Source organism: Rhamphochromis sp. 'chilingali' (genome assembly GCF_963969265.1).
Source record: "Rhamphochromis sp. 'chilingali' genome assembly, chromosome: 4".
NCBI classification, from domain to species: Eukaryota; Metazoa; Chordata; class Actinopteri; order Cichliformes; family Cichlidae; genus Rhamphochromis; species Rhamphochromis sp. 'chilingali'.
Genome location: NC_137948.1, coordinates 44,909,967 through 44,924,664, shown reverse-complemented (window position 1 = coordinate 44,924,664; position 14,698 = coordinate 44,909,967).

The window sequence follows — 14,698 nt, the reverse complement described above, 5'->3', positions numbered from 1 at the left end:
ACTCCTGAAACGCTCTCACACGCACAACTGAAATGCTCTCACCCGCACTACTGAAAAGCTCTCACGCGCACTACTGTAACGCTCTCACGCGCACTACTGTAACGCTCTCACACGCACAACTGAAACGCTTTCACACGGACTCCTGAAACGCTCTCACACGCACAACTGAAACGCTCTCACACGCACTCCTGAAACGCTCTCACACGCACTACTGAAACGCTCTGACACGCACTACTGTAACGCTCTCACACGCACAACTGAAACGCTGTCACACACACAACTGAAACGCTCTCACACACACTACTGAAACGCTCTGACACGCACTACTGAAACGCTCTCACACACACAACTGAAACGCTCTCACACGCACTCCTGAAACGCTCTCACACGCACAACTGAAACGCTTTCACAAGCACAACTGAAACGCTTTCACACACACTACTGAAACGCTCTCACACGCACTACTGAAACGCTCGCACACACACTACTGAAACGCTTTCACACACACTACTGAAACGCGCTGACACGTACTACTGAAACGCTCTCACAAGCACTACTGAAACGCTTTCACACACACTACTGAAACGCTTTCACACACACTACTGAAACGCTTTCACGCACACTACTGAAACGCTTTCACACACACCGCTCTGACATGCACTACTGAAACGCTCTGACACGCACTACTGTAACGCTCTCACACGCACAACTGAAACGCTCTCACACACACAACTGAAACGCTCTCACACACACTACTGAAACGCTCTGACACGCACTACTGAAACGCTTTCACACGCACAACTGAAACGCTCTCACACGCACTACTGAAACGCTCTCACACACACAACTGAAACGCTCTCACATGAACTACTGAAACGCTCTGACACGCACTACTGTAACGCTCTCACGCGCACTACTGTAACGCTCTCACACGCGCTACTGAAACGCTCTCACGCGCACTACTGTAACGCTCTCACGTGCACTACTGAAACGCTCTCACGCGCACTACTGTAACGCTCTCACTCGCACTACTGAAACGCTCTCACGCGCACTACTGTAACGCTCTGACACGCACTACTGTAAGGCTCTCACGCACACTACTGAAACGCTCTCACACGCACAACTGAAACGCTTTCACACGGACTCCTGAAACGCTCTCACACGCACAACTGAAATGCTCTCACCCGCACTACTGAAAAGCTCTCACGCGCACTACTGTAACGCTCTCACGCGCACTACTGTAACGCTCTCACACGCACAACTGAAACGCTTTCACACGGACTCCTGAAACGCTCTCACACGCACAACTGAAACGCTCTCACACGCACTCCTGAAACGCTCTCACACGCACTACTGAAACGCTCTGACACGCACTACTGTAACGCTCTCACACGCACAACTGAAACGCTCTCACACGCACTACTGAAACGCTCTGACACGCACTACTGTAACGCTCTCACACGCACAACTGAAACGCTCTCACACACACAACTGAAACGCTTTCACACGCACTACTGAAAAGCTTTCACACACACTACTGAAACGCTTTCACACACACTACTGAAACGCTCTCACACGCACAACTGAAACGCTTTCACAAGCACAACTGAAACGCTTTCACACACACTACTGAAACGCTCTCACACGCACTACTGAAACGCTCTCACAAACACTACTGAAACGCTTTCACACACACTACTGAAACGCGCTGACACGTACTACTGAAACGCTCTCACAAGCACTACTGAAACGCTTTCACACACACTACTGAAACGCTTTCACACACACTACTGAAACGCTTTCACGCACACTACTGAAACGCTTTCACACACACCGCTCTGACATGCACTACTGAAACGCTCTGACACGCACTACTGTAACGCTCTCACACGCACAACTGAAACGCTCTCACACACACAACTGAAACGCTCTCACACACACTACTGAAACGCTCTGACACGCACTACTGAAACGCTCTCACACACACAACTGAAACGCTCTCACACGCACTCCTGAAACGCTCTCACACGCACAACTGAAACGCTCTCACACGCACTACTGAAACGCTCTCACACACACAACTGAAACGCTCTCACACACACAACCGAAACGCTCTCACACAAACAACTGAAACGCTTTCACACGCACTACTGAAACGCTTTCACACGCACTACTGAAAAGCTTTCACACACACTACTGAAACGCTTTCACACACACTACTGAAACGCTCTCACACGCACAACTGAAACGCTTTCACAAGCACAACTGAAACGCTTTCACACACACTACTGAAACGCTCTCACACGCACTACTGAAACGCTCTCACACACACTACTGAAACGCTTTCACACACACTACTGAAACGCGCTGACACGTACTACTGAAACGCTCTCACAAGCACTACTGAAACGCTTTCACACACACTACTGAAACGCTTTCACACACACTACTGAAACGCTTTCACACACACCGCTCTGACATGCACTACTGAAACGCTCTGACACGCACTACTGAAACGCTCTGACACGCACAACTGAAACGCTCTGACACGGACTACTGAAACGCTTTCACACGCACTACTGAAACGCTCTCAGACACACTACTGAAACGCTCTCACACGCACAACTGAAACGCTTTCACACGCACAACTGAAACGCTCTCACACGCACTACTGAAACGCTCTCACACGCACAACTGTAACGCTCTCACACGCACTACTGTAACGCTCTCACACGCACTCCTGAAACGCTCTCACACGCACTACTGAAATTTTAGCTCTCACACACACTACTGAAACGCTCTCACACACACAACTGAAACACTCTCACACACACTACTGAAACGCTTTCACACGCACTACTGAAACGCTTTCACAGACACTACTGAAACGCTTTCACACACACTACTGAAACGCTCTCACACGCACAACTGAAACGCTTTCACACACACTACTGAAACGCTTTCACACGCACTACTGTAACGCTCTCACACGCACTACTGTAACGCTCTCACACGCACTACTGAAACGCTCTCACACGCACTACTGAAACGCTTTCACACGCACTACTGTAACGCTCTCACACGCACTACTGAAATGTTCTCACACGCACAACTGAAACGCTTTCACACGCACTACTGAAACGCTTTCACACGCACTACTGAAAAGCTTTCACACACACTACTGAAACGCTTTCAAACACACTACTGAAACGCTCTGACACGCACTACTGAAACGCTCTCACACACACTACTGAAACGCTTTCACACACACTACTGAAACGCGCTGACACGTACTACTGAAACGCTCTCACAAGCACTACTGAAACGCTTTCACACACACTACTGAAACGCTCTCACAAACACTACTGAAACGCTTTCACACACACTACTGAAACGCTTTCACACACACTACTGAAACGCTTTCACACACACCGCTCTGACATGCACTACTGAAACGCTCTGACACGCACTACTGAAACGCTCTGACACGCACTACTGAAACGCTCTGACACGGACTACTGAAACGCTTTCACACGCACTACTGAAACGCTCTCAGACACACTACTGAAACGCTCTCACACGCACAACTGAAACGCTCTCACACGCACAACTGAAACGCTTTCACACGCAATACTGAAACGCTCTCACACACACTACTGAAACGCTCTCACACGCACAACTGAAACGCTTTCACACACACTACTGAAACGCTTTCACACGCACTACTGTAACGCTCTCACACGCACTACTGTAACGCTCTCACACGCACTACTGAAACGCTCTCACACGCACTACTGAAACGCTTTCACACGTACTACTGTAACGCTCTCACACGCACTACTGAAACGCTCTCACACGCACAACTGTAACGCTCTCACACGCACTACTGTAACGCTCTCACACGCACTACTGAAACGCTCTCACACGCACTACTGTAACGCTCTCACACGCACTACTGAAACGCTCTCACACGCACAACTGAAACGCTTTCACACGGACTCCTGAAACGCTCTCACACGCACTCCTGAAACGCTCTCAAACGCACTACTGAAACGCTCTGACACGCACTACTGAAACGCTCTCAAACACACAACTGAAACGCTTTCACACGCACAACTGAAACGCTCTCACACGCACTACTGAAACGCTCTCACACGCACAACTGAAACGCTCTCACATGCACTACTGAAACGCTCTCACACGCAGTCCTGAAACGCTCTGACACGCACTACTGTAACGCTCTCACGCGCACTACTGTAACGCTCTCACACGCGCTACTGAAACGCTTTCACACGCACTACTGTAACGCTCTCACACGCACTACTGAAACGCTCTCACACGCACAACTGAAACGCTCTCACACGCACTCCTGAAACGCTCTGACACGCACTACTGAAACGCTCTGACACGCACTACTGTAACGCTCTCACACGCACAACTGAAACGCTCTCACACGCACAACTGAAACGCTCTCACACACACTACTGAAACGCTCTGACACGCACTACTGAAACGCTCTCACACACACAACTGAAACGCTCTCACACGCACTCCTGAAACGCTCTCACACGCACAACTGAAACGCTCTCACACGCACTACTGAAACGCTCTCACACACACAACTGAAACGCTCTCACACAAACAACTGAAACGCTTTCACACGCACTACTGAAACGCTTTCACACGCACTACTGAAAAGCTTTCACACACACTACTGAAACGCTTTCACACGCACAACTGAAACGCTCTCACACACACAACTGAAACGCTCTCACACACACAACTGAAACGCTCTCACACAAACAACTGAAACGCTTTCACACGCACTACTGAAACGCTTTCACACGCACTACTGAAAAGCTTTCACACACACTACTGAAACGCTTTCAAACACACTACTGAAACGCTCTCACACGCACTACTGAAACGCTCTCACACACACTACTGAAACGCTTTCACACACACTACTGAAACGCGCTGACACGTACTACTGAAACGCTCTCACAAGCACTACTGAAACGCTTTCACACACACTACTGAAACGCTCTCACAAACACTACTGAAACGCTTTCACACACACTACTGAAACGCTTTCACACACACTACTGAAACGCTTTCACACACACCGCTCTGACATGCACTACTGAAACGCTCTGACACGCACTACTGAAACGCTCTGACACGCACTACTGAAACGCTCTGACACGGACTACTGAAACGCATTCACACGCACTACTGAAACGCTCTCAGACACACTACTGAAACGCTCTCACACGCACAACTGAAACGCTCTCACACGCACAACTGAAACGCTTTCACACGCACTACTGAAACGCTTTCACACACACTACTGAAACGCTCTCACACGCACAACTGAAACGCTTTCACACACACTACTGAAACGCTTTCACACGCACTACTGTAACGCTCTCACACGCACTACTGTAACGCTCTCACACGCACTACTGAAACGCTTTCACACACACTACTGAAACGCTTTCACACGCACTACTGTAACGCTCTCACACGCACTACTGTAACGCTCTCACACGCACTACTGAAACGCTCTCACGCGCACTACTGAAACGCTCTCACGCGCACTACTGAAACGCTCTCACACGCACAACTGAAATGCTTTCACCGCACTACTGAAACGCTCTCACACGCACTACTGAAACGCTCTCACACGCACTACTGAAACGCTGTGACACACACTACTGAAACGCTCGCACACGCACAACTGAAACGCTTTCACACGCACTACTGAAACGCTTTCACACACACTACTGAAACGCTCTCACACGCACAACTGAAACGCTTTCACACACACTACTGAAACGCTTTCACACGCACTACTGTAACGCTCTCACACGCACTACTGAAACGCTCTCACGCGCACTACTGAAACGCTCTCACCCGCACTACTGAAAAGCTCTCACCCGCGCTACTGAAACGCTCTCACGCGCACTACTGTAACGCTCTCACGCGCACTACTGAAACGCTTTCACACGCACTACTGAAACGCTCTCACGCGCACTACTGTAACGCTCTCACACGCACTACTGAAACGCTCTCACACGCACAACTGAAACGCTTTCACACGCACAACTGAAACGCTTTCACACGCACTACTGAAACGCTCTCACACGCACTACTGAAACGCTCTCACACGCACAACTGAAATGCTTTCACCGCACTACTGAAACGCTCTCACACGCACAACTGAAATGCTTTCACCGCACTACTGAAACGCTTTCACACACACTACTGAAACGCTCTCACACGCACAACTGAAACGCTTTCACACACACTACTGAAACGCTTTCACACGCACTACTGTAACGCTCTCACACGCACTACTGTAACGCTCTCACACGCACTACTGAAACGCTCTCACGCGCACTACTGAAACGCTCTCACGCGCACTACTGAAACGCTCTCACACGCACAACTGAAATGCTTTCACCGCACTACTGAAACGCTCTCACACGCACAACTGAAATGCTTTCACCGCACTACTGAAACGCTTTCACACACACTACTGAAACGCTCTCACACGCACAACTGAAACGCTTTCACACACACTACTGAAACGCTTTCACACGCACTACTGTAACGCTCTCACACGCACTACTGTAACGCTCTCACACGCACTACTGAAACGCTCTCACACGCACTACTGAAACGCTTTCACACGCACTACTGAAACGCTCTCACGCGCACTACTGTAACGCTCTCACACGCACTACTGTAACGCTCTCACACGCACTACTGAAACGCTCTCACACGCACTACTGAAACGCTGTGACACACACTACTGAAACGCTCGCACACGCACAACTGAAACGCTTTCACACGCACTACTGAAACGCTTTCACACACACTACTGAAACGCTCTCACACGCACAACTGAAACGCTTTCACACGCACTACTGAAACGCTTTCACACGCACTACTGTAACGCTCTCACACGCACTACTGAAACGCTTTCACACGCACTACTGTAACGCTCTCACACGCACTACTGAAACGCTCTCACACGCACTACTGTAACGCTCTCACACGCACTACTGAAACGCTCTCACACGCACTACTGAAACGCTTTCACACGGACTCCTGAAACGCTCTCACACGCACTCCTGAAATGCTCTCAAACGCACTACTGAAACGCTCTGACACGCACTATTGAAACGCTCTCAAACACACAACTGAAACGCTTTCACACGCACAACTGAAACGCTCTCACACGCACTACTGAAACGCTCTCACACGCACAACTGAAACGCTCTCACATGCACTACTGAAACGCTCTGACACGCACTACTGTAACGCTCTCACGCGCACTACTGTAACGCTCTCACACGCGCTACTGAAACGCTCTCACGCGCACTACTGTAACGCTCTCACGCGCACTACTGAAACGCTCTCACGCGCACTACTGTAACGCTCTCACTCGCACTACTGAAACGCTCTCACGCGCACTACTGTAACGCTCTGATACGCACTACTGTAACGCTCTCACGCACACTACTGAAACGCTCTCACGCGCACTACTGAAACGCTCTCACCCGCACTACTGAAAAGCTATCACGCGCACTACTGAAACGCTCTCACGCGTACTACTGAAACGCTCTCACGCGCACTACTGAAACGCTCTCACGCGCACTACTGTAACGCTCTCACGCGCACTACTGAAACGCTTTCACACGCACTACTGAAACGCTCTCACGCGCACTACTGTAACGCTCTCACACGCACTACTGAAACGCTCTCACGCGCACTACTGTAACGCTCTCACGCGCACTACTGTAACGCTCTCACACGCACTACTGAAACGCTCTCACGCGCACTACTGTAACGCTCTCACGCGCACTACTGAAACGCTCTCACGCGCACTACTGTAACGCTCTCACTCGCACTACTGAAACGCTCTCACGCGCACTACTGTAACGCTCTGACACGCACTACTGTAACGCTCTCACGCACACTACTGAAACGCTCTCACGCGCACTACTGAAACGCTCTCACCCGCACTACTGAAAAGCTATCACGCGCACTACTGAAACGCTCTCACGCGCACTACTGAAACGCTCTCACGCGCACTACTGAAACGCTCTCACACGCACTACTGTAACGCTCTCACGCGCACTACTGAAACGCTTTCACACGCACTACTGAAACGCTCTCACGCGCACTACTGAAATGCTCTCACGCGCACTACTGTAACGCTCTCACGCGCACTACTGTAACGCTCTCACGCGCACTACTGTAACGCTCTCACGCGCACTACTGAAACGCTTTCACACGGACTCCTGAAACGCTCTCACACACACAACTGAAACGCTCTCACACGCACTCCTGAAACGCTCTCACACGCACTACTGAAACGCTCTCACGCGCACTACTGAAACGCTCTCACCCGCACTACTGAAAAGCTCTCACCCGCACTACTGAAAAGCTCTCACGCGCACTACTGTAACGCTCTCACGCGCACTACTGAAACGCTCTCACGCGCACTACTGAAACGCTCTCACACGCACTACTGTAACGCTCTCACGCGCACTACTGAAACGCTTTCACACGCACTACTGAAACGCTCTCACGCGCACTACTGTAACGCTCTCACACGCACTACTGAAACGCTCTCACACGCACAACTGAAACGCTTTCACACGCACAACTGAAACGCTTTCACACACTACTGAAACGCTCTCACACGCACAACTGAAACGCTTTCACACGCACTACTGAAACGCTTTCACACACACTACTGAAACGCTCTCACACGCACAACTGAAACGCTTTCACACAGACTACTGAAACGCTTTCACACGCACTACTGAAACGCTCTGACACGCACTACTGTAACGCTCTCACACGCACAACTGAAACGCTCTCACACACACAACTGAAACGCTCTCACACACACTACTGAAACGCTCTGACATGCACTACTGAAACGCTCTCACACACACAACTGAAACGCTCTCACACGCACTCCTGAAACGCTCTCACACGCACAACTGAAACGCTTTCACACACACTACTGAAACGCTCTCACACGCACAACTGAAACGCTCTCACACACACAACTGAAACGCTCTCACACAAACAACTGAAACGCTTTCACACGCACTACTGAAACGCTTTCACACGCACTACTGAAAAGCTTTCACACACACTACTGAAACGCTTTCACACACACAACTGAAACGCTCTCACACGCACTACTGAAACGCTCTCACACACACAACTGAAACGCTCTCACACAAACAACTGAAACGCTTTCACACTCACTACTGAAACGCTTTCACACGCACTACTGAAACGCTTTCACACGCACTACTGAAAAGCTTTCACACACACTACGCCCCAGAAAGGCAGCAGGCCCAGACAAGGTGTGTCCTAGGATGCTAAAGGCGTGTGCTGCTGAACTTGGGGAGCCGCTACAACGAGTCTTCAACCTCAGTCTGCGACTGGGGAGAGTGCCCGCCCTATGGAAGACATCCTGCATCGTCCCGGTCCCCAAAAAGAACCGGCCCAATGAGCTGAATGACTTCCGACCGGTGGCACTGACGTCACATCTTATGAAGACTCTAGAGCGGCTCTTCCTCAACCTCCTCCGACCACAGGTACAACATGCCCAGGACCCACTACAGTTTGCATACAAGGCGGGTGTCGGAGTGGAGGATGCCATCCTGTACCTCCTACACAGAGCCCACTCACACCTGGATGGGGGAAAAGGCACGGTCAGGATCCTGTTTCTTGACTTTTCCAGTGCCTTTAATACCATCCGGCCCTGTATGCTTCAAGAAAAACTGAACAGGATGGAGGTGGACCCCTGCCTGGTGGCTTGGATCTCCGACTACCTCACCGACAGACCACAGTACGTCAGGCTGAAGGACATCACGTCTGACACAGTGGTCAGCAGCACAGGAGCACCACAGGGAACTGTGCTGTCCCCTCTTCTCTTCACCCTGTACACCTCTGACTTCTGCTACAACTCTGAATTATGCCACATTCAGAAGTTTGCAGACGACACAGCCATCATGGGGTGTATCTGGGATGATCAGGAAGAGGAGTACAGAAGTCTGGTGAGGAACTTTGTCGCATGGAGTCACACAAACCACCTGCAACTCAACACCTCAAAGACTAAGGAACTGGTTGTGGACTTCGGGAGGTCTAGAGCAGGTCCACTGCCGGTTCAGATAGAGGGGGAGGAGGTGGAGGTGGTCAACAAGTACAAGTACCTCGGGCTGTGGGTGGACAATAAACTGGACTGGTCATGCAACACAGAGCACCTGTATAAAAAAGCCCAAAGCCGACTGTACTTCCTCAGGAGGCTGAGGTCTTTTAACATCTGCAGGAAGCTCCTGAGGATGTTTTACCAGTCGGTGGTTGCTGGAGTACTTTTCTATGCTGTGGTGTGCTGGGGGAGCAGCACAGCAAAGAAGGACTCATCCAGGCTGGAGAAACTGATCAGGAGGGCTAGCTCTGTGGTCGGCATGAAGCTGGACACTCTGGTGACAGTGGCAGAGAAAAGGACATTAAAGAAACTGATGGACATTATGGACAATGCCAGGCATCCTCTGCACACGGCCATTAACAACCAGAAGAGTCTGTTCAGTGACAGGTTGCTTCTCCCAAAGACAAGAACTAACAGACTTAAAAACTCCTTTGTCCCACACGCCATCAGACTGTTTAACTCCTCTCTGGAGGGGAGAGGGAGGGGAAACAGGAGGACAAAGGAGGGAACAACTAAGCTGTAGTGCCTCTTCACCTCACTGTGCAATACCTTTTGTGCAATACTTTTGTAAATAGTCAACGGTGCAATAGACTCAATACTTGAAATGTGCAATTCACTTGTATTTTTATTTTTATTCCTATTTATTCTATTTATCCCCTTCGTATATTTTATTTATATTGTCTCTGTATTTATATATATGTGTGTGTGTATAACTCTAACTTCTGTCGGTGCTGTGCTTTTTTGGAAATCGAATTTCCCAGAGGAACCCACCCGAGGGATTAATAAAGTTCTATCTTATCTTATCTTATCTTACTGAAATGCTTTCACACACACTACTGAAACGCTTTCACACATACTACTGAAACGCTTTCACACACACTACTGAAACGCTCTCACACGCACTACTGAAACGCTCTCACACGCACTACTGAAAAGCTTTCACACACACTACTGAAACGCTTTCACACACACTACTGAAACGCTCTCACATGCACTACTGAAACGCTCTCACACGCACTACTGAAACGCTCTCACACACACTACTGAAACGCTTTCACACACACTACTGAAACGCTCTCACACACACTACTGAAACGCTCTCACACACACTACTGAAACGCTCTCACACACACTACTGAAACGCTTTCACACACACTACTGAAACGCTCTCACACACACTACTGAAACGCTTTCACACACACTACTGAAACGCTCTCACACACACTACTGAAACGCTTTCACACACACCGCTCTGACATGCACTACTGAAACGCTCTCACACGCACTACTGAAACGCTCTGACACACACAACTGAAACGCTCTGACACGGACTACTGAAACGCTCTCACACGCACAACTGAAACGCTCTCACACGCACTACTGAAACGCTCTCAGACACACTACTGAAACGCTCTCACACGCACAACTGAAACGCTTTCACTAACACTACTGAAACGCTTTCACACACACTACTGAAACGCTTTCACACACACTACTGAAACGCTCTCACACGCACAACTGAAACGCTTTCACACGCACAACTGAAACGCTTTCACACACACTACTGAAACGCTTTCACACACACTACTGAAACGCTCTCACACGCACAACTGAAACGCTTTCACACGCACTACTGAAACGCTCTCACACGCACTACTGAAACGCTTTCACACACAGTACTGAAACGCTTTCACACGCACTACTGAAACGCTTTCACACACACTACTGAAACGCTCTCACACGCACAACTGAAACGCTTTCACACGCACTACTGAAACGCTCTCACACACACAACTGAAACGCTTTCACACGCACTACTGAAACGCTTTCACACGTACTACTGAAACGCTCTCACACGCACAACTGAAACGCTCTCACACGCACTACTGAAACGCTTTCACACACACTACTGAAACGCTCTCACACGCACAACTGAAACGCTTTCACACACACACTACTGAAACGCTCTCACACAAACAACTGAAACGCTTTCACACGCACTACTGAAACGCTTTCACACGTACTACTGAAATGCTCTCACACGCACAACTGAAACGCTCTCACACGCACTACTGAAACGCTCTCACACACACTACTGAAACGCTCTCACACGCACTACTGAAACGCTCTCACACGCACTACTGAAACGCTTTCACACACACTACTGAAATTTTAGCACTCACATACACAACTGAAACGCTCTCACACACACTACTGAAACGCTCTCACACGTACTACTGAAATGCTCTCACACGCACAATTGAAACGCTTTCACACACACTACTGAAACGCTCTCACACAAACAACTGAAACGCTTTCACATGCACTACTGAAACGCTCTCACACACACAACTGAAACGCTCTCACACGCACTCCTGAAACGCTCTCACACGCACAACTGAAACGCTCTCACACGCACTACTGAAACGCTCTCACACACACAACTGAAACGCTCTCACACAAACAACTGAAACGCTTTCACACGCACTACTGAAACGCTTTCACACGCACTACTGAAAAGCTTTCACACACACTACTGAAACGCTTTCACACGCACAACTGAAACGCTCTCACACACACTACTGAAACGCTCTCACACGCACAACTGAAACGCTTTCACACACACTACTGAAACGCTTTCACACGCACTACTGTAACGCTCTCACACGCACTACTGTAACGCTCTCACACGCACTACTGAAACGCTCTCACACGCACTACTGAAACGCTTTCACACGTACTACTGTAACGCTCTCACACGCACTACTGAAACGCTCTCACACGCACAACTGTAACGCTCTCACACGCACTACTGTAACGCTCTCACACGCACTACTGAAACGCTCTCACACGCACTACTGTAACGCTCTCACACGCACTACTGAAACGCTCTCACACGCACAACTGAAACGCTTTCACACGGACTCCTGAAACGCTCTCACACGCACTCCTGAAACGCTCTCAAACGCACTACTGAAACGCTCTGACACGCACTACTGAAACGCTCTCAAACACACAACTGAAACGCTTTCACACGCACAACTGAAACGCTCTCACACGCACTACTGAAACGCTCTCACACGCACAACTGAAACGCTCTCACATGCACTACTGAAACGCTCTCACACGCAGTCCTGAAACGCTCTGACACGCACTACTGTAACGCTCTCACGCGCACTACTGTAACGCTCTCACACGCGCTACTGAAACGCTTTCACACGCACTACTGTAACGCTCTCACACGCACTACTGAAACGCTCTCACACGCACAACTGAAACGCTCTCACACGCACTCCTGAAACGCTCTCACACGCACTACTGAAACGCTCTGACACGCACTACTGTAACGCTCTCACACGCACAACTGAAACGCTCTCACACGCACAACTGAAACGCTCTCACACACACTACTGAAACGCTCTGACACGCACTACTGAAACGCTCTCACACACACAACTGAAACGCTCTCACACGCACTCCTGAAACGCTCTCACACGCACAACTGAAACGCTCTCACACGCACTACTGAAACGCTCTAACACACACAACTGAAACGCTCTCACACAAACAACTGAAACGCTTTCACACGCACTACTGAAACGCTTTCACACGCACTACTGAAAAGCTTTCACACACACTACTGAAACGCTTTCACACGCACAACTGAAACGCTCTCACACACACAACTGAAACGCTCTCACACACACAACTGAAACGCTCTCACACAAACAACTGAAACGCTTTCACACGCACTACTGAAACGCTTTCACACGCACTACTGAAAAGCTTTCACACACACTACTGAAACGCTTTCAAACACACTACTGAAACGCTCTCACACGCACTACTGAAACGCTCTCACACACACAACTGAAACGCTCTCACACAAACAACTGAAACGCTTTCACACGCACTACTGAAACGCTTTCACACGCACTACTGAAAAGCTTTCACACACACTACTGAAACGCTTTCAAACACACTACTGAAACGCTCTCACACGCACTACTGAAACGCTCTCACACACACTACTGAAACGCTTTCACACACACTACTGAAACGCGCTGACACGTACTACTGAAACGCTCTCACACACACTACTGAAACGCTTTCACACACACCGCTCTGACATGCACTACTGAAACGCTCTGACACGCACTACTGAAACGCTCTGACACGCACTACTGAAACGCTCTGACACGGACTACTGAAACGCTTTCACACGCACTACTGAAACGCTCTCAGACACACTACTGAAACGCTCTCACACGCACAACTGAAACGCTCTCACACGCACAACTGAAACGCTTTCACACGCACTACTGAAACGCTTTCACACACACTACTGAAACGCTCTCACACGCACAACTGAAACGCTTTCACACACACTACTGAAACGCTCTCACACGCACAACTGAAATGCTTTCACCGCACTACTGAAACGCTTTCACA